Source organism: Oncorhynchus mykiss, chromosome 19 (genome assembly GCF_013265735.2).
Source record: "Oncorhynchus mykiss isolate Arlee chromosome 19, USDA_OmykA_1.1, whole genome shotgun sequence".
Classification (NCBI taxonomy): Eukaryota; Metazoa; Chordata; class Actinopteri; order Salmoniformes; family Salmonidae; genus Oncorhynchus; species Oncorhynchus mykiss.
In genome coordinates, this window is record NC_048583.1 from 57,051,423 (window position 1) to 57,074,182 (window position 22,760).

Consider the following 22,760-nt stretch of genomic DNA (forward strand, 5'->3'; position numbering starts at 1 on the left):
CTTTTAGGTGGTTGTAGAATTTGACGTCTCTTTTCTGGATTTTTATAATTAATGGGTATCGGCCTAATTCTGCATGCATTATTTGGTGTTCTACGTTGTACACAGAGGATATTTTTCAGAATTCTGCATGCCAAAACATCACATTGATCTGGTAAATTAATAGAACATCACATTGATCTGATGGAGGCTAGAACATCACATTGATCTGATAAAATGCTAGAACGTCACATTGATCTGATGGAGGCTAGAACATCACATTGATCTGATGGGTGCTAGAACATCACAGTGATAGGATGGATGCTAGAACATCACATTGATCTGATGGATGCCAGAACATCACATCGATCTGATGGATGCTAGAACATCTGATTGTTCTGAGGAATGCTAGAACATCACATTAATCTGATGGGTGCTAGAACATCACATTGATCTGATAAAATAATAGAACATCACATTGATCTGATGGGTGCTAGAACATTATGTTGATCTGATGGGTGCTAGAACATCACATTGATCTGATGGATGCTAGAACATCATGTTGATCTGATGGAGGCTAGAAGATCACATTGATCTGATGGAGGCTAGAACATCACATTGATCTGATAAAATGCTAGAACATCACATTGATCTGATGGAGGCTAGAACATCACATTGATCTGACAGGTGCTAGAACATCACATTGATCTGATGGGTGCTAGAACATCACAGTGATATGATGGATGCTAGAACATCACATTGATCTGACGGATGCCAGAACATCACATCAATCTGATGGATGCTAGAACATCTGATTGTTCTGAGGGATGCTAGAACATCACATTAATCTGATGGGTGCTAGAACATCACAGTGATATGATGGATGCTAGAACATCACATTGATCTGATGGGTGCTAGAACATCACAGTGATATGATGGATGCTAGAACATCACATCGATCTGACGGATACCAGAACATCACATCGATATGATGGATTCTAGAACATCTGATTGTTCTGAGGGATGCTAGAACATCACATTAATCTGATGGGTGCTAGAACATCACATTGATCTGATAAAATAATAGAACATCACATTGATCTGATGGGTGCTAGAACATCACATTGATCTGATGGATGCTAGAACATCACATTGATCTGATGGGTGCTAGAACATCACATTGATCTGATTAAAATAATAGAACATCACATTGATCTGATGGAGGCTAGAACATCACACTGATCTGATGGATGCTAGAACATCAAATTGATCTGATGGGTGCTAGAACATCACATTGATCTGATAAAATAATAGAACATCAAATTGATCTGATGGATGCTAGAACATCACATTGATCTAATGGATGCTAGAACATCACATTGATCTGATGGGTGCTAGAACATCATATTGATCTGATAAAATGCTAGAACATCACAGTGATCTGATAAAATGCTAGAACATCACATTGATCTGACGGATGCCAGAACATCACATCGATCTGATGGATGCTAGAACATCTGATTGTTCTGATGGGTGCTAGAACATCACAGTGATATGATGGATGCTAGAACATCACATTGATCTGACGGATGCCAGAACATCACATCGATATGATGGATTCTAGAACATCTGATTGTTCTGAGGGATGCTAGAACATCACATTAATCTGATGGGTGCTAGAACATCACATTGATCTGATAAAATAATAGAACATCACATTGATCTGATGGATGCTAGAACATCAAATTGATCTGATGGGTGCTAGAACATCACATTGATCTGATAAAATAATAGAACATCAAATTGATCTGATGGATGCTAGAACATCACATTGATCTGATGGATGCTAGAACATCACATTGATCTGATGGGTGCTAGAACATCACATTGATCTGATAAAATAATAGAACATCACATTGATCTGATGGATGCTAGAACATCAAATTGATCTGATGGGTGCTAGAACATCACATTGATCTGATAAAATAATAGAACATCAAATTGATCTGATGGATGCTAGAACATCACATTGATCTGATAGATGCCAGAACATCACATTGATCTGATGGATGCTAGAACATCACATTGATCTAATGGATGCTAGAACATCACATTGATCTGATGGATGCTAGAACATCACATTGATCTGATGGGTGCTAGAACATCATATTGATCTGATAAAATGCTAGAACATCACAGTGATCTGATAAAATGCTAGAACATCACATTGATCTGACGGATGCCAGAACATCACATTGATCTGATGGGTGCTAGAACATCATATTGATCTGATGTTATAACAAAACATCACATTGATCTGACAGATGCCAGAACATCACATTGATCTGACAGATGCCAGAACATCACATTGATCTAATGGATGCAAGAACATCACATTGATCTGATGGATGCTAGAACATCTGATTGTTCTGAGGGATGCTAGAACATCACATTGATCTGATAAAATAATAGAACATCACATTGATCTGATGGAGGCTAGAACATCACATTGATCTGATAAAATAATAGAACATCACATTGATCTGATAAAATAATAGAACATCACATTGATCTGATAAAATAATAGAACATCACATTGATCTGATGGATGCTAGAACATCACATTGATCTGATGGGTGCTAGAACATCACATTGATCTGATGGGTGCTTGAAAATCACATTGATCTGATGTATGCTAGAACATCACATTGATCTGATGGGTGCTAGGACATCACATTAATCCGATGGGTGCTAGAACATCACATTGATCTGATAAAATAATAGAACATCACATTGATCTGATGGATGCTAGAACATCACATTGATCTGATAAAATAATAGAACATCACATTGATCTGATAAAATAATAGAACATCACATTGATCTGATAAAGTGCTAGAACATCACATTGATCTGACGGATGCTAGAACATCACATTGATCTGATGGGTGCTAGAACATCACATTGACATGATGGATGCTAGAAGATCACATTGATCTGATGGAGGCTAGAACATCACATTGATCTGATGGGTGCTAGAACATCACATTGATCTGACGGATGCTAGAACATCACATTGATCTGATGGGTGCTAGAACATCACATTGACATGATGGATGCTAGAAGGTCACATTGATCTGATGGAGGCTAGAGCATCACATTGATCTGATGGAGGCTAGAACATCACATTGTTCTGAGGGATGCTAGAACATCACATTGATCTGATGGGTGCTAGAACATCACATTGACATGAGGGATGCTAGATCATCACATTGATCTGATTAAATAATATAGCATCACATTGATCTGATGGATGCTAGAACATCACATTGTTCTGGTAAAATAATAGAACATCACATTGATCTGATGGAGGCTAGAACATCACATTGATCTGATGGAGGATAGAACATCACATTGATCTGATAAAATGCTAGAACATCACATTGATATGATAAAATGCTAGAATATCACATTGATCTAATGGATGCTAGAACATCACATTGATCTGATGGGTGCTAGAACATCACATTGTTCTGATGGAGGCTAGAACATCACATTGATCTGTTGGATGCTAGAACATCACATTGATCTGATGGGTGCTAGAACATCACATTGATCTGAGGGATGCTAGAACATCACATTGATTTGATGGGTGCTAGAACATCACATTGATCTGATGGGTGCTAGAACATCACATTGATCTGATGGGTGCTAGAACATCACATTGACATGATGGGTGCTAGAAAATCACATTGATCTGATGTATGCTAGAACATCACATTGATCTGATGGGTGCTAGGACATCACAATAATCCGATGGGTGCTAGAACATCACATTGATCTGATGGAGGCTAGAACATCACATTGATCTGATAAAATAATAGAACATCACATTGATCTGATAAAATAATAGAACATCACATTGATCTGATAAAATAATAGAACATCACATTGATCTGATGGATGCTAGAACATCACATTGATCTGATGGGTGCTAGAACATCACATTGATCTGATGGGTGCTAGAAAATCACATTGATCTGATGTATGCTAGAACATCACATTGATCTGATGGGTGCTAGGACATCACATTAATCCGATGGGTGCTAGAACATCACATTGATCTGATAAAATAATAGAACATCACATTGATCTGATGGATGCTAGAACATCACATTGATCTGATAAAATAATAGAACATCACATTGATCTGATAAAATAATAGAACATCACATTGATCTGATAAAGTGCTAGAACATCACATTGATCTGACGGATGCTAGAACATCACATTGATCTGATGGGTGCTAGAACATCACATTGACATGATGGATGCTAGAAGATCACATTGATCTGATGGAGGCTAGAACATCACATTGATCTGATGGGTGCTAGAACATCACATTGATCTGACGGATGCTAGAACATCACATTGATCTGATGGGTGCTAGAACATCACATTGACATGATGGATGCTAGAAGGTCACATTGATCTGATGGAGGCTAGAGCATCACATTGATCTGATGGAGGCTAGAACATCACATTGTTCTGAGGGATGCTAGAACATCACATTGATCTGATGGGTGCTAGAACATCACATTGACATGAGGGATGCTAGATCATCACATTGATCTGATTAAATAATATAGCATCACATTGATCTGATGGATGCTAGAACATCACATTGTTCTGGTAAAATAATAGAACATCACATTGATCTGATGGAGGCTAGAACATCACATTGATCTGATGGAGGATAGAACATCACATTGATCTGATAAAATGCTAGAACATCACATTGATATGATAAAATGCTAGAATATCACATTGATCTAATGGATGCTAGAACATCACATTGATCTGATGGGTGCTAGAACATCACATTGTTCTGATGGAGGCTAGAACATCACATTGATCTGTTGGATGCTAGAACATCACATTGATCTGATGGGTGCTAGAACATCACATTGATCTGAGGGATGCTAGAACATCACATTGATTTGATGGGTGCTAGAACATCACATTGATCTGATGGGTGCTAGAACATCACATTGATCTGATGGGTGCTAGAACATCACATTGACATGATGGGTGCTAGAAAATCACATTGATCTGATGTATGCTAGAACATCACATTGATCTGATGGGTGCTAGGACATCACATTAATCCGATGGGTGCTAGAACATCACATTGATCTGATGGGTGCTAGAACATCACATTGATCTGAGGGATGCTAGAACATCACATTGATTTGATGGGTGCTAGAACATCACATTGATCTGATGGGTGCTAGAACATCACATTGATCTGATGGGTGCTAGAACATCACATTGACATGATGGGTGCTAGAACATCACATTGACATGATGGATGCTAGAACATCCAAACATTGTTTATGTAAAGCCAGTTATTCAGAAGCATCAGAGAGGGAGAGCATTGGAATTTGTGAATCCCTCAAAGCTGAAAGGGACCCTCAAGGCTCTACTTTGATGCCAGACAGAGCCAGGAGAGGAGGGGTGGTAGGGTGAACTACACTACAGATACAATGAATGAAGTGTCAGTAAATTACCCAGTGATACTTGTGGGGAAAACCTTATTTTGTCTTCAATTGCCTGCCTTTCCAACGGTACGTGTGTGAGTGTGCGGCTATCTCTCTCCACGTGATGACTGGACTTTTAGCTACTCTCTCCTCTGTTGTTACCAGAAGAAGAAATAGAGGGTCTTTGTTGACGGCAGATTAAGAAGGAACGCCTTGAATGGTTTTCTTTGGGTAGAAACGAGGGGGAGGCGACAGGGGTTACGAGGGGGCAGGTGGGGTGGGGAGGGGAGAGGAGGGCGATGCTAATTATGCATGGCGATTGTTGATAGCTTGATTGTCTGCGTCCAGCTGCACAGAGAACCGGGGGGGGGGGGGGGGGGGAGTGAGAGGGCGGGGATGCGGAGCGAGGCAGACTCACTGACGCCAGTCTCGAAATTCTCCCATCCATTGAAAGAGAGCCTCGATTGTGTTGGGGCCTTTCCGACAGCGTGGCGCGAGGGCACCTGATCCCTGCCCAGACGCACCAGTGTCACACGGATTCAGAGCCCAGGAATCTGCAGATAGGCAATAAAAAGTCCAGGCTGGTGAGGGCACCCGCTGCTTATGCCATTTTTTTACATCCAGAAGTGTAACATTGTAGCCTACCAACGCGCAGAAAAAGTGTTTATAATCGTGCAGCAATATAACTGTATTTCACTTTTGTATACTTATGTTTCATGTAGACTAACTTTGTTTGCCACCATATTCTTCTAATTGTAGTGTTTTATTTTTACGCATATATAATAATATAATGTTGCTTTATACAGAACACATGTATAAATAGTCATTTTCTCACCACGCCAGCGATTTTAGGACAATATTTGTCCACCCTTCTCCCCTTGACATATTTAAGACAGATATCTGAGGTAGAAGTCTTGTTTGGACAACCAGTAACGTTCACAAAATGTATTTTTAAAATAGCAATGGACCGAACTCTGGTCACACGGTATAAAATTAGTAGTTTGCTCTTGAGTGAGGTCGTTGAATGACTTGTAGTCATTAGGGGTCAACAAGTGGGGGGTAGCAGCCTACACGCTGACATGAACATCTGTGCAACCGCTGAAAAGGGGCGGGCCATTGGGCCAATTCCACTGGCGCATATTTACGCACGTATCTTTATCGAACATAAAACAATTAGGCTATACTTCTATTTGTTCAAAATATAAAAATAGCGAGGATTAAAACTCACTCCTAAATCTTATTTTTTATATGTTTGTGTCTTTTAAGTGAAGGATTACTACATCCTTGGTTTTCCCAATTGATGACAAATATTTACTCCCTCTTAAATCAGATGATGTGTAAACCAACCCAATGGCCCCAGTGTTATCTAATGCTAGTATTGACATTAACAAAGATATGGTTGCGCCTTCAGAGGAGAGGAACCAAATTGGTTATTTTTAAAGAGTCAGCATATTTTTATTCTCATGCATTGGAGGTCGGAACAAAGCTCAGTGGGCTGCAGCAACAGAGAGAAGTGGGCAGACCCAGGACTTTGAGTGACGGGCCCAGTAAAATATCTCGGTGAGGAAGTTCTGGTCAGGGTGGGCCTTTTGCCAGAGCGGCGCGTTGGAGCGGGTGAATGGATGACGTCGGGAGACTGGCGCCAGGCTGTCTGGGACGGGCGCGTTAGATCAACACAGCTGGGGTGGAATAGGACACACAGCTGGGCGAGGGTACATTCCTCCACAAAACACGATTGTGAGAAAAAGGAAAATAAGACCAAATAGGAACAGAGGGGACACGGTTTGACAAAAAAAAAATGCAGGAGTTAAAAAGAAAGAGAAGAATATGCAACTTATTTTGAGTTAGGGTTCATCCCGAATTGTATTCACAATAACATAACCGAATGTTGTTCTCCTCTGTCATGGTTAACTGCAGATTTCATATTTGTTTGGATTTCGTTTTTTTTTTTATCTTTATTTTATTTGACATTAAAAAGAAAAAATAAGATGAATTGATAGTGGTATAGACAAAGTCCAGCTAGGCATATACAACAGAGTTTCTTATTTCTTATGATAATAATATGATTAGCTAATAATAACAAGTTCAAAACTGTTATTCACAATGAAGGGAGTTTGCACTTTCAAGAACTCATGTATGGCATTCAACTGTTTGGATAACTTATCTAGGCTTCTTGAATCTATTGCTAATGAAAATGACTGTTGTATCCCTATCCTCCTAGCCTACATCTTTTGGGTGAAGAAATGTGAAAACCATTACTTTTTATAAGGCTTATAATTACAGGATTTTCAAGCTTATCTTCTCTGTCTGTCTGCCTGCCTGCCGCTTGACAAGTCTTAAAATCATGTGATGCCAAAAGAGGTAGAAAAATGATTCCTGACGCCAGAATGTCTGCAACGTCATGAGAGGAACACGTTGGCGTGAAACCCGTAACGGTAACGTGTGGCTTCAATTTGATAAAGGAAGAAGATCCAGAGAGTCTATGTCAGTGAGCAAAACAGACATATTTACGTCTATTAACCAAGTTGAATGTTTCTTGTTGGATAGTTTATGTATTCAGTGCTCACCAAAATTATGTTTTCTTGATTGTAGCCTAATATCTGAAATGAGGTGGGTAATTGCCCATAGGATTGACTAGCATCATTGCTTGAATTTCTCATTCCATCTGCCCCCACCCCTACCTCGCCCCGGTAGGTGACGTTTGAACAGCCAATCATAAACCCCGAGCTTCTCAGAACAACCAGGAAGTCTCTACAGTGGCTAATCAGAGCACGAGGGTGTATTTATTTGTGAGAATGGGCGGCGACTGACTAACAAGGGTGTATAAAGCCATCCTCACACCCACACCGAAGTACTGTAGCTGGTTGTTGCCTTAGCGTCTCACTTTATTTCACATTGATTAACTAATTGTAGGCTACTTTAAAAACATGAAAGCCATCAGTCCTATGAGATCTGTCAGAAGCTGCTACGAAGCTGTCCGCTGCATTTCGGATCAGAGTCTCTCCATCACCCGGAATAAGCCATCTATGGAGGAATCCGTGGGCGCGCTGTGCGATATGAATGACTGCTACTCCAAACTGAAGGAGCTGGTACCGAGCATCCCACAGAACAAGTCCGTCAGCCAAGTGGAAATTCTGCAACACGTTATCGACTACATATTCGACCTACAAATCGCGTTGGAAGACGAGTCTTCAGCGACAACCACGCCTGATTTGGTGCTGTCACTAAAGGTGAGGATGGTTACTCGCTCGCGCCCCCGTTATGTAGGATTTATTGCATTGTCTCATAGTTTCCGTTGTATCAAATTGACGCGCATGTAAAGGAAAACGTAGGTTTTATTTTTGCCGTGTAAACATATGAACAATGTGATGTTGGAAAGCATTTATATTTGCTGTTACATGATGCACGATCAAAATATAACCAAATATCAGTGCAGGCCTCGGCTATGTCGTTGCAATACATGTAACCATAAGTACATCTACTGCACGTGTCCTTGTTTATGTCTTGCTGTCAGTGAGGCTCATAATTTCGCTGTTAGCGGCTATAATATTTATCTCCCCCCCCCTCCTTCCCCCCATGAAGAATGCAGACCTTGCACGCAATTTCTCCCAAGAAGATGGACGGTTGTGCCGTTAAAGAGGAGGAATAGGCCTATAACGTCCATAAATGGTATGTAGCCAATCTATAGTCATCTATGCTTGTGTTATTACTATTGCATTACATGTATCCAATATAATTCCCGACTTGCTGTGACGTGGCTGGCAATGGCAATGAACTGCTTCAATGAAACTCTGTCAACAAACTGCATACCTCTAAAAAAAATGATGTAGCCTTACTTTCTAAGATGATTCATAGCAATAAATAGCAATGTCAGGCACTGTTACTGGAAATGAAGGGGACATTGATATGCAGGGGAATAGTCTAGTCCCCTTTCCTCTCTTATCTCCCACTCACCATGGTTGCCAATTAGCCAAGCCAGTGAATGTGTGGTGGATTCATTGCTATCAGCCTGGGGTGGGTGAATGTGTGGTGGATTCATTGCTATCAGCCTGGGGTTGGTGAATGTGTGGTGGATTCATTGCTATCAGCCTGGGGTGGGTGAATGTGTGGTGGATTCATTGCTATCAGCCTGGGGTGGGTGAATGTGTGGTGGATTCATTGCTATCAGCCTGGGGTTGATGAATGTGTGGTGGATTCATTGCTATCAGCCTGGGGTTAGTGAAAGTTCCACACTAGGCTCCAGTCTGCTCCACCTCTAAGGCGGAGGGCGGGAGTGTGAGAGAGAGCACTGGCTGTCCCGACTTAACTTTTTCTTCCCTTTCTCTCTGTGTGCAGGTGCAGAGAAACACATCTCCAATTCACTCTGGGCAAGAGGGCCAGAAAGAAGGTCTGGGATAGGTATTTAGAGTGGGAGAGAAGAGGACTCTTTAGTTCTCAGATCTGGGTAAGAGGGCCAGAAAGAAGGTCTGGGACAGGTATTTAGAGTGGGAGAGAAGAGGACTCTTTAGTTCTCAGATCTGGGCAAGAGGACAAGAGGGCAAGAAAGAAGGTCTGGGACAGGTATTTAGAGTGGGAGAGAAGAGGACTCTTTAGTTCTCAGATGGATGGATGGATCACCCTCTTGTTTTCTGTTCTCTTGTCAGCAGAAGTGACATAAACAACACACACCAAAGCAGAAAAATATTTGAATTGACTCTGTTTCTGTCCCTCTCCCTGTCTCTCTCTCTCTCTACTTGTTCCTCTCAGTTGTGGTTTTGTATCCCTCTGAATGTATCGATACATCAAGCTTTGTTGATTTATCTTTTTGTGTTACATTCCAAACCAAACCTTTTGGATTGACCTTCCAATATTTTGTTACAACCCCCCCCCCAATCCTTCCTCCCTTCCCTCCTCTCCTAGCCAGTCCTAAAACTCTATCACTTAATTCTCTCTTCATATCCTCTGTTATCTTATAATTTGAAGGTTTTCAGAACTTGGTCAAATTGTGTAAAGATCTAATTTGGTCACTGTGAACTCTGAAAGAGATGGGTTAAATGAGTTTGGTCTTGTGCGGGGGTCCTTGGATATAATCACAACTCTGTAATAGAGTTGATTGTAAATGTTTGTAGGGATTGTTTATTTCTACGGACAATGTCAAATAATTGCTGAGTTTTATAAACTTTTTTTTCTTTTTTAAAAATCAAAGTCTGGGTTGTATGTACGTTCTTATGTAATAAAATGAAGAAATGTCGTGAACGTTCTGCGAAGTACTGAAGCTTTTCTTTCTTTGTTAGTTTAACTTTAAGGATTGTGCATCCCAAATGGCACCTTATTCCCTTTATAGTGCTCTACATGTGGCCACAGTAGTGCTCGATATAGGGAATAGGGTGACGGTCAGGATGCATTAATATTTATATAGCTAAGTATGGTGGGTGATTGGCTTGAAGATCTCTTATGATTGAATTACATACCTTGATATGACAGGATGTACCTGTATTCAATAGAAGGTTGAGGTCTTGTGGTTGGAAATCAAATGACGGGTGTTTCCTGTATCTCTCTTCAGTTTTTTTCCATGAGCTGTAACATAAGCAGCAATCTATGTGGTAATAATGATGCTTTTCAGAGGAGTTGACACCTAGTTACAAATTGCACTACATGTATGATATAATATACTCTTATTATATCTAATCAGCCCAACTTAGCACAACAGGTTAGACTGCCTATAGCTGTGTTTGTAGCTTAATCATCTTCACCCATCCCGTCACAGTCAATAGCTTTGTCACAATGAATCTCGATGTCAGATCTTAAATGCTTGGCATTTCTGGAGACTAATATATCCCATGTTTTTTTATTTGTGATATAGGTAAATTATTACTTCTAGGTAGGCAATCTAGCAATCTATACAGTATGGTACGGAAACATGACATAGATCCAGTCCAGACACCATGCACTCTGATGCACCGAACTTGTTCCCCCAAAGAATAGACAATGCTGCCACCTAGTGGTTTTCAGTTCAAGGGACTTTATTGGCATGGGAACACATGTTAACATTGCCAAAGCAAGTGATCTAGATAATAAACAAAACATTTTCACAGGAAACATTACACTCACAGAAGTTGCAAAAAGCCAAACATATTATGTCTATATATACTGTTGTAACAATGTGCAAATATTTAAAGTTTAAAAAAAGGGAAAATAAAGAAACATAAATAAGGGTTGTATTTACGATGGTGTTTGTTCTTCACTGGTTGCCCTTTTCTTGTGGCAACAGGTCACAAATATTACTGATGTGATGGCACACTGTGGTATTTCACCCAGTAGATATGGGAGTTTATCAAAATTGGGTTTGTTTTCGAATTCTTTGGATCTGTGTAATCTGAGGGAAATGTGTCTCTCTAATATGGTCATACATTGGGCAGGAGGTTAGAAAGTGCAGCTCAGTTTCCACCTCATTTTGTGGGCAGTGTGCACATAGCCTGTCTTCTGTTGAGACAGTGGCGGCAGGGAGCCTAGTTGTTAGAGTATTGGGCCAGGAACTGAAAGGTTGCTAGATTGAATCCCTTAGCTGACAAGGTAAAGATCTGTCATTCTGCCCCTGAACAAGGCAGTTAACCCACTGTTCCTAGGCCGTCATTGTAAATAAGAATTTGTTCTTAACTGACTTGCCAAATAGCATTCTAGTTTGCACAGTTTTTTATAAATTCTTTCCAATGTGTCCAGTAATTATCTAATGATCTTTTTGTTTTCTCATGATTTGGTTGGGTCTAATTGTGTTGTTGTCCTGTGGCTCTGTGGGATTTGTGTTTGTGAACGGAGCCCCAGGACCAGCTTGCTAAGGAGACTCTTCTCCAGGTTCATCTCTCTGTAGATGATGGCTTTGTTCTGGAAGGTTTGGGAATCACTTCCTATTAGGTGGTTGTAGAATTTAACGTTATTTTTCTGGATTTTGACAGTTAGCGGGTGTTGACCTAATTTTGTTCGGATGCTATAGAACCTGAGAGAGGACCTGTCAAAATAAGTTCCAGGCAGCAAATGAACTCCTTCTTGACCTTTGAACCTCTTTATACCTAGAGGTAGGGAAGTAACCAACCCACCATTATTTGGCAGTTATGTCATTATTAAACAAAATAATGGTAAATACATAATATCATAAAAAAGATATTTCTACCATTTTCATTTTGCGGCAAAAGTGTACAATTGAACTGATGAAAAAAAGAAAGAAATAAAATGGACCACTGATCTGAAAGCACTGGGCCCCTCTTAAAGTAGTTGACTTCAGTTGTGAATAGGTACTGACACCTAGTGGTTGACGTCACATTACTGCACTTTTCAAAGACCATGCACAATGCATGTTATTGCAAGACTATTTTAGTAGAGTACATTGATTTAAGTACATTTCAAATTGGTGATTTAGTTTTTAATAATAAGGGAACAAGGGATGGATATGTCTTGCTATATCTAGCAGGAACCACCCAAAGGTTTGTGCAGAGGTCCCAAACTCAATTCCTAGAGGGCAGTATTTCTGGGAGTTCTCGCTCCCACCTTGTACTTATTGATCACTTAAGGGTCATTGATTAGTTAGGAGCTCCCCTCACCTGGTTGTCTTGGTCTTTATTGGACACAAATTTAAAGGAAATAACAAAAATCAGCAGACACACAGCCCTCCAGGAATTGGAGTTTGTAACCACTGGGTTAGCTGTTACAGTAGTATCCACTGGGTTAGAGGTTACAGTAGTATCCACTGGGTTAGCTGTTACAGTGGTATCCACTGGCTTAGAGGTTACAGTAGTATCCACTGGGTTAGAGGTTACAGTAGTATCCACTGGGTTAGAGGTTACAGTAGTATCCACTGGGTTAGAGGTTACAGTAGTATCCACTGGGTTAGAGGTTACAGTAGTATCCACTGGGTTAGAGGTTACAGTAGTATCCACAGGGTTAGCTGTTACAGTAGTATCCACTGGGTTAGAGGTTACAGTAGTATCCACTGGGTTAGAGGTTACAGTAGTATCCACTGGGTTAGAGGTTACAGTAGTATCCACTGGGTTAGCTGTTACAGTAGTATCCACTGGGTTGGTTACAGTAGTATCCACTGGGTTAGAGGTTACAGTAGTATCCACTGGGTTAGAGGTTACAGTAGTATCCACTGGGTTAGATGTTACAGTAGTATCCACTAGGTTAGAGGTTACAGTATTATCCACTGGGTTAGAGGTTACAGTAGTATCCACTGGGTTAGAGGTTACAGTAGTATCCACTGGGTTAGAGGTTACAGTAGTATCCACTGGGTTAGATGTTACAGTAGTATCCACTGGGTTAGAGGTCACAGTAGTATCCACTGGGTTAGAGGTTACAGTAGTATCCACTGGGTTAGCTGTTACAGTAGTATCCACTGGGTTAGATGTTACAGTAGTATCCACTGGGTTAGACGTTACAGTTGTATCCACTGGGTTAGAGGTTACAGTAGTATCCACTGGGTTAGATGTTACAGTAGTATCCACTAGGTTAGAGGTTACAGTATTATCCACTGGGTTAGAGGTTACAGTAGTATCCACTGGGTTAGAGGTTACAGTAGTATCCACTGGGTTAGAGGTTACAGTAGTATCCACTGGGTTAGACGTTACAGTAGTATCCACTGGGTTAGAGGTTACAGTAGTATCCACTGGGTTAGATGTTACAGTAGTATCCACTAGGTTAGAGGTTACAGTATTATCCACTGGGTTAGAGGTTACAGTAGTATCCACTGGGTTAGAGGTTACAGTAGTATCCACTGGGTTAGAGGTTACAGTAGTATCCACTGGGTTAGCTGTTACAGTAGTATCCACTGGGTTAGATGTTACAGTAGTATCCACTGGGTTAGACGTTACAGTTGTATCCACTGGGTTAGAGGTAGTATCAGAGAGAACCACTGGGTGGCAGCTTTGTCACATTTTTCAGTGAACTTGTTCAGTGCATCAGAGTGCATCTTGTCTGGACTGACATACAAGACTTCCAACTCAGAATAGAGTCTATACCATGTTGAGGTGGACTGACCACGATTCCAGCTGCCTCAGGTATCTAACTTGCCTAAAAAGAATCCCATCCTGTTATCGCTGCAGGCCAGAGACAGGTACATTCTGCAGCATGAGGAAAAGGACTATATGCCATCTAGAGTATTTTATTGTCACTTGAGGAGACTAGAACACCAGGAGGCGCCACTAGTTTGTCCAGGAGGTGGGTCAGGCTGTGTAGAGAGAGGAAACAGGCCTTACTCAGTCCTGGCCTGTGGAGTAGACAGGCAGGTAACCCGTCTCTGAAGCGGGATTTAAACAGGGAGACTACAAAGTCCAAGCCCAAAGTCCAGGATCTATTTATTTTTATTTTTTTTATTTAACCTTTATTTAACCAGGTAGGCCAGTTGAGAACAAGTTCTCATTTACAACTGTGACCTGGCCAAGATAAAGCAAAGCAGTGCGCCAAAAACAACAACACAGAGTTACACATAAACAAACGTACAGTCAATAACACAATAGAAATATATATATATATATAGTGTATGCAAATGGCGTGAGGAGGTATGGCCATAAATAGGCCATAGTAGCGAAGTAATCAACATTTAGCAAATTAACATTTGGAATGATAGATGTGCAGATAATGATGTGCAAGTAGAAATACTGGTGTGCAAAAGAGAGAGAAAAAGTAAATAACAACAATATGGGGATGAGGTAGGTATATTGGATGGGCTATTTACAGATGGGCTGTGTACAGCAGCAGCGATCGGTAAGCTGCTCAGATAGCTGATGTTTAAAGTTAGTGAGGGAAATCTAAGTCTCCAACTTCAGTGATTTCTGCAGTCCTGGAGTGAGGGCAGTGATTGAAGTCAGGGCATCTTCATATCTCGTATGCCCTGCCTGGAATGATTCTGTAAGCACACTTCTGGTATGCACTAGAGTTGGTCGTCTGTAACTCCTGCGTTTGCCAAAGACAATAAAATAGATGTCTGTCAAGTTTCCTTTTAATAGAGTAAGTTGTTCCTTTTTTTCAGGACATTGTTGAACTAAAGCTGAAGTCTGGGATTTGTGGATTTTCTTATTCTTCTTCTTCTTTGTTGTTGTTCTTCTTCGTGTAATTACGCTTAAAATATTTTGTCCTCAAGACAGACCTGGTAATTAGAAATGATAGATGATTCTGTCATTACCCTAGCCATGACCCAACTCTCTGAGAGTGTCTCAGGGGAAGTAGGGATATGCAAAAAATTTAACAAATTTAAGGATCCACAAAATTATATATTGACATTCATTGTATTGTTGTTATACTAGCAAGAAGAGGTCTGAGGACCAGGAGCACCACAGTACACGCAGTAGAGGGGAACTAGATTTGGGTAACAAAGTCACCCTTCCTCTTTATTTACAAAAGCTGCACTAACAGCCACATTCAATCTTTTTCAGGAATTGAGTGTAAAACAAATTGCTTCTAAAATTTTACCCCACAAATGGAGAAGTCAAAGCTACCGTATGCAGAATAAAGAAATACATGAATAATAGTCAAATAAATTAAAAGAAATAGACAGTAAATTAATTGGAATGGCTTTATTGCCAAGTGAATGATCTATTTTCACTGAGAGAAATTCAGTAGAAAAGAATGTATTGCATCAGTCAGTGTGATACCTGGGGAGGGTTAATGTTTGGCCTAGTGTTGAGTTTTTGGTTCAGTATCTGAACTTTAACCCTAATAATTATCTAGATTTGACATGATCTCATGGAATCCTGGGTGTGTTCTCCTCAAAACTACACAGCTGATGTTTCGATTGTCTGGACTGATAAAAGGTATTTGATTTCTGGTAATTCAACTGCTATTTATTTCAAGTGAATCAATTAAGCCTAATAACAAACTGCACCATTGCAGTAGGCCTAGAAGCACAAGCCTACTTGACGTGATTACAGCGTTGTTTTAAGTAGGCTAAACAAACAGAAGGCAGTTGTCAATAACATTAGTATTTTCAAGTATTTATTCAGGTGACTCCCATTGAGATAAGACTCTTTTTTTCAAGGGAACCCTGGCCAAGAGGAAACAGCCATTGATCATACAAAACACAACAACACAACAATACAACAACAACACAATACAAGACCAATATAACACAATACAATACAACAACACAACACCATCACAATACAAGACAAATTTAACACAATACAACACAACAAAATACAAAACAACAACAAAACAATACAACAATAACACATTTCAACCCAACAACACAACAAAATACAAAACAACACAACATAACAAAATACAATTCAACAACAGCAACAACAGAAGAACAACAACAATACAACACAACAATACAACACAACAACAACAACAACAACAATACAACACAACAACACAATCAAAGTTGAAACCTTATGATTTGTTCAAGTGTTATCTTTTCTATAAACTATATTTCAGTTTTATGAAGCCAGGCTTCAGTTTTTAAAAATATAAAACAGTTACTTTCATCTATACAGGTATAAACATGACAGAAGCAAATATTTAGGTTTTCAAGTTTTCAGGTTTTCAGGTATGCAACATGACAGTGATGGGCGAGGGATCTTGCAGTAGCTGTAAGACGTAAGGCACAGTGTTAAACAGTCTGTCATGGGAGTAGAAGCGGCCTACATGTAAGCTACCGTTCCACTTCCATTTAGAAGGAAATTCTTGCATTTTGGCGAGATGCCCAATCCCAAATGAACTCCATGCCCCAACCCCCTTGTGTACTATTGAATATGGTGGAAATTCAATCTAGCAAGCTGATAACATCCCACTGGGCACAGACTTCAGTTCAACGTCTTGTTTTGATTTACATTTGGTTGAGTTGTCATGACTTCGACGTGAAATCAACAGAACATTTCACCATGTCATTGAATTTCGGTTAAAAGTTGGGTGAAAAAGTATGAAATTCCCTTTACGTCGATTACTTTTCTCAAATCCAATCTGTTTTCAATGTTATCACAGTGCATTTTTGGGGTTGAAATGACGTGGAAACGACATTGATTCACCAGTCTTTGCCCAGTGGGATACTGCTAATACCTGTCCAATTCAGATCCATGTTCACATGGCCATAGTGAAATGTTCCAAAGTTTCTGTGCAATGTAACCCAATGACTGTATGATGTGACCTCAGAGGAAGTCCTTTTCTGCGTTCCTTAGACCTGGCGATGCACTTCCTGTTTCAACTGAGATCTGCTGGTTTCCTCTCAGTTACAAAGACAGGAAGTGTCTCAGGTGGACAATATGGTTCTGGAGTTGTAATTACTTTGACAATGATCTGCTTAGAGATAAAACATGAAATATTACAATAACATTTCAATTCATTTTTTTTTGCAGTTATAATGTATTTATAAATGAATGAAAGAGAAAGTACCTTTTATAGTGAATGTTATTTAGGAGTTGCCAGTCTTCTGACATATTTGATGTGTCGAAACCCCACAAAACACAGCTAACCCACCAACTAAGCGTAATCTACCAATAACAGTACCCATAATGACGTCTGGAATTACTGAAGCTTGTCCATCCGTCTCACCACTACCTGAGGTCACACACAGAGAACAGACGGATTCATCCTTGTAGAATTACTGAAGCTTGTCCATCCGTCTCACCACTACCTGAGGTCACACACAGAGAACAGACGGATTCATCCTTGTAGAATTACTGAAGCTTGTCCATCCGTCTCACCACTACCTGAGGTCACACACAGAGAACAGACGGATTCATCCTTGTAGAATTACTTAAATGACAATAGATTCGGTCAAATAATCATCATAGACCGATAGTTTAACATAAGCAGAATTATTACCATGTGAAGGCTGGAGAGGAATTACAACTGAATTTCTAATAAAAACTGTTCAGATGTATTATTCATACCAATAAATTAAACTTGAATTCACATGATATTATTAGTAGGTTAGTAAACAGTGATAGAGGTACACAGTGAAGGTGGAGGCTAAATGGTACTTACAGTCCTCCATGGGTTGAGAGATGGTCTGTGTGCTGACGTGATTGCTGCTGGTGCATTGGATCCTTCCAGTCAATACGGAGATGGTCATCTTACCACCGGTTAGTGACGGAGACTGTTGTGACAGTGTACACTGACCGCTGTCACAGACAGACAACATCTAGCCATCTTTAACTGAACAGTTCACTGTGACGTCACAGAATCCCACACGTGAATTAAAGTGGAGGGGTGTGACATCCATGACTGGTTTGGGAACATGATCTATAAGAGACAGTTTTAAGAACCAAATAAGAGTTGAGAAAGATAAATATTAGGCCTATATAAATTACTGATCTGGAGATTTTTAAGGTGTCCACCATATTGCATTCACCCATAATGCAACTCTAAATCCTGATGCATCTTCATCAGTGTAAATTAAGGAGAGGCGATAAGGAAAGGTGACTGACTGTTGAAATGGACCCAATGACAAATGTATCAATCATACTACATGTTGAAGGCTGAAGCTGCAACGCTACATTGAATCCACTGGAATACAGCACATTACCAGAACTGAAGCCTTAGAAAACTCACCCTCCACTAACAGTCTATATGTAGTAGTTGATTGTTTCCAATGTTTCCTGTAGTTTACCATGTAAATTCCACTGTCAGTTTCCATTAGATTCTTAATACACAGAGAATGGTTATCATTGTTATAGTCCACCTTCTCCTTGTATTTAGGAGAGATCTCTTTGTCTCCAAATATTACATCATTGTCCTTCCTCCATTGAAGTCCTTTGATCATCTCAGGAGGTTCTGGAACAACCAGACATATTGAATCCCCCTTCAACCCATACTGGTCCACTGAAGGTTCTGCCCTGATTCCTAATGAGATCACATTTAGCATTTCACTGACAGTCATTAATGTACAGTTGAAGTCGGAAGTTTACATACACTTAGGTTGGAGTCATTAAAACTTGTTTTTCAACCACTCCACACATTTCTTGTTAACAAACTATAGTTTTGGCAAGTCGGTTAGGACATCTACTTTGTGCATGACACAAGTCATTTGTCCAACAATAGTTTACAGACAGATTATTTCACTTATAATTCACTGCATCACAATTCCAGAGGGTCAGAAGTTTACATACACTACGTTGACTGTGCCTTTAAACAGCTTGGAGAATTCCAGAAAATGATGTCACGGCTTTAGAAGCTTCTGATCATCATTTGAGTCAATTGGAGGTGTACCTGTGGATGTATTTCAAGGCCTATCTTCAAACTCAGTTCCTCTTTGCTTAACATCATGGGAAAAGAAATCAGACCTCCACAAGTCTGGTCCAACGCCTGAAGGTACCATGTTCATATGTACAAACAATAGTACACAAGTATAAACACCATGGGACCACGCAGCCGTCATACCGCTCAGGAAGGAGACGCGTTCTGCCTCCTAGAGATGAACGTCCTTTTGTGTGAAAAGTGCAAATCAATCCAGAACAACAGCAAATGACCTTGTGAAGAAGCTGGAGGAAACGGGTACAAAAGTTTCTATATCCACAGTAAAATGAGTCTTATATCACCATAACCTGTAAGGTGGCTCAGCAAGGAGGAAGCCACTGCTCCAAAACCGCAATTAAAAAGCCAGACTACGGTTTGCAACTGCACATGGAGACAAAGATCGTACATTTAGTAAAAATGTCCTCTGGTCTGATGAAACAAAAATAGAACCGGCCATAATGGCCATAACGACCATCGTTATGTTTGGAGGAAAAAAGGTGAGGCTTGCAAGCCAAAGAACAACATCCCAAACGTGAAGCACGGGGGTGGCAGCATCATGTTGTGGGGGTGCATTGCTGCAAGAGGGACAGGTGCACCTCACAAAATATATGGTATCATGAGGAAGAAAAATGATGTGGACATATTGAAGCAACATCTCAAGACATCAGTCAGGAAGTTAAAACATTGGTCGCAAATGGGTCTTCCAAATGGACAATGACCCAACCATACTTGCTTGTGGCAAACTGGCTTAAGGACAAGTTGTGGCAAAATGGCTTAAGGACAACAAAGTCAAGGTATTGGAGTGGCCATCACAAAGCCCTGACCTCGACAGTGCCCAGGCTCTGTCGTAACCGGCCGCGACCGGGAGGTCTGTGGGGCAATTGGCCTAGCGTCGTCCGGGTTAGGGAGGGCTTGGCCGGTAGGGATATCCTTGTCTCATTGCGCACCAGCGACTCCTGTGGCGGGCTGGGTGTGCAAGGTTGCCAGGTGCACGGTGTTTCTTCCGACACATTGGTGCCGACACTGGCTTCCGGGTTGGATGCACGCTGTGTTAAGAAGCCGTGCGGCTTGGTTGGGTAATGACTTTCAACCTTCCTCTCTCCCGAGCCCGTACGGGAGTTGCTACTAAACAATTGGGTACCGGTACAGAGTCAATGTGGAGGCTACCGGGGGGTACCGGTACAGAGTCAATGTGGAGGCTAGGGGGTATCGGTACAGAGTCAATGTGGGGGTAGCGGTTGAGGATCTGAGGACCCATGCCAAATCTTTTCAGTCTCCTGAGGGGGAATACGTTTTGTCGTGCCCTCTTCACAACTGACATGGCTTGGACCATGTTGGTGATGTGAACATCAAGGAACTTGAAGCTCTCAACTTGCTCCACTACAGCCCTATCAATGAGAATTTTCCTGTAGTCTTTTCCTGTATTTCCTTTGTCTTGATCACGTTGAGGGAGAGCTTGTTGTCCTGGCACCACACGGCCTCTCTGACCTCCTCCCTCCCTATAGGCTGTCTCGTTGTTGTCGGTGATCAGGCTGATCAGGCTGACACTGTTGTGTCATCGGCAAACTTTTTCAGACTAGGGGCCTTTTTTCTCAATTTCCGCCTGACTGACATGCCTAAAGTAAACTGCCTGTTGCTCAGGCCCTGAAGCCAGGATATGCATATCATTGGTACCATTGGAAAGAAAACACTTTGACGTTTGTAGAAATGTTAAAATCATGTATGAGACTATAACACAATAAATATGGTAGGAGAAAATCCAAAGAAAAACCAACCTGATTCTTTTTTTTTGAGAGCCCATGCTCTTACAATGGAAAGTATAGGTAAATAATCAAATCTAGCTCCCAATATGCAATACCTATGGCTTCCACAGGGTGTCAGCACTCTATGTTCAAGGTCTCAGGCTTGTTTCTTCCAAAACGAGTAAGAATAATGAGTTTTAGTACTAGGACACACTATTGGAAATTCGTGTATGTGAGCGCGATGAAGACAAGACGCACCTGCTAATATCGATTTGCTATTGAACATACTTCTTTCTGTATGAAATATTATAGTTTAATTACATTTTAGGGTATCTGAGGAGTCAATAGAAACTTATTTTGACTTGTTTTAACAAGCGTTAGATTTTTGGATAGCTTTTTCTGCATGTTGAACAAGTGGATTACTCAAATCAATGGTGCCATCTAACAGACTTTTTGGGATATAAAGAAGGATTTTATCTAACAAAACGACACTACATGTTATAGCTGGGACCCTTTGGAAGACAAATCAGAGGAAATGTTTTTAAATTAAGTGAATATTTAATCGCTATTTGTGAATTTATGAAACCTGTGCCGGTGGAATTTTTTTTTGATGTGGGGCGCCGTCCTCATACAATCACATGGCATGCTTTCGCTGTAATGGCTACTGTAAATTAGACAGTGCAGTTAGATTAACAAGAATTTACGCTTTCAACTGATATAAGACACTTGTATGCACATAAATGTTTAATATCCATAATTTTTATGATTATTTACTTTAATTGCGTGCCCTCCAGTTTCACCGGAAGAGTTAATGATGGTGTTGGAGTCGTGCCTGGCCGTGCAGTAATGAATGAACAGGGAGTACAGGAGGGGCCTGAGCATGCACCCCTGAGGGGCCCCATGTTGAGGATCAGCATGGCGGATGTGTTGTTACCTACCCTTACCACCTGGGGGCAGCCCGTCAGGAAGTCCAGAATCCAGTTGCAGAGGGAGGTGTTTAGTCCCAGGGTCCTTAGTTTAGTGATGAGCTTTGAAGGGCACTATGGTGTTGAACGCTGAGCTGTAGTCAATGAATAGCATTCTCACGTAGGTGTTTATTCTGTTCTGGTGGGAAAGGGCAGTGTAGAGTGCAATAGAGATTGCATCATCTGTGGATCTGTTAGGGCGGTATGCAAATTGGAGTGGGTCTAGGGTTTCTGGGATAATGTATGAACGGAAGAACGAGGGAGAGAGAGAGAGGTAACCAGGACCGTACATATCTGATATTAATGGTGAAACAGTTTCTATGGGAACATGGGCA

At 40.7% G+C, this 22,760-nt stretch overlaps 1 long non-coding RNA gene across 1 annotated transcript; it reads left to right on the plus strand.

Annotated features, from left to right (window-relative positions):
- The first annotated feature begins 7,111 nt into the window (after nt 1–7,111).
- LOC110498163 lies at nt 7,112–10,756 on the plus strand. The gene is made up of 3 exons (XR_002469781.2): nt 7,112–8,746; nt 9,099–9,185; nt 9,852–10,756. It is a non-coding gene; the product is annotated as an uncharacterized LOC110498163 (long non-coding RNA).
- The last annotated feature ends 12,004 nt before the right edge of the window (nt 10,757–22,760 follow it).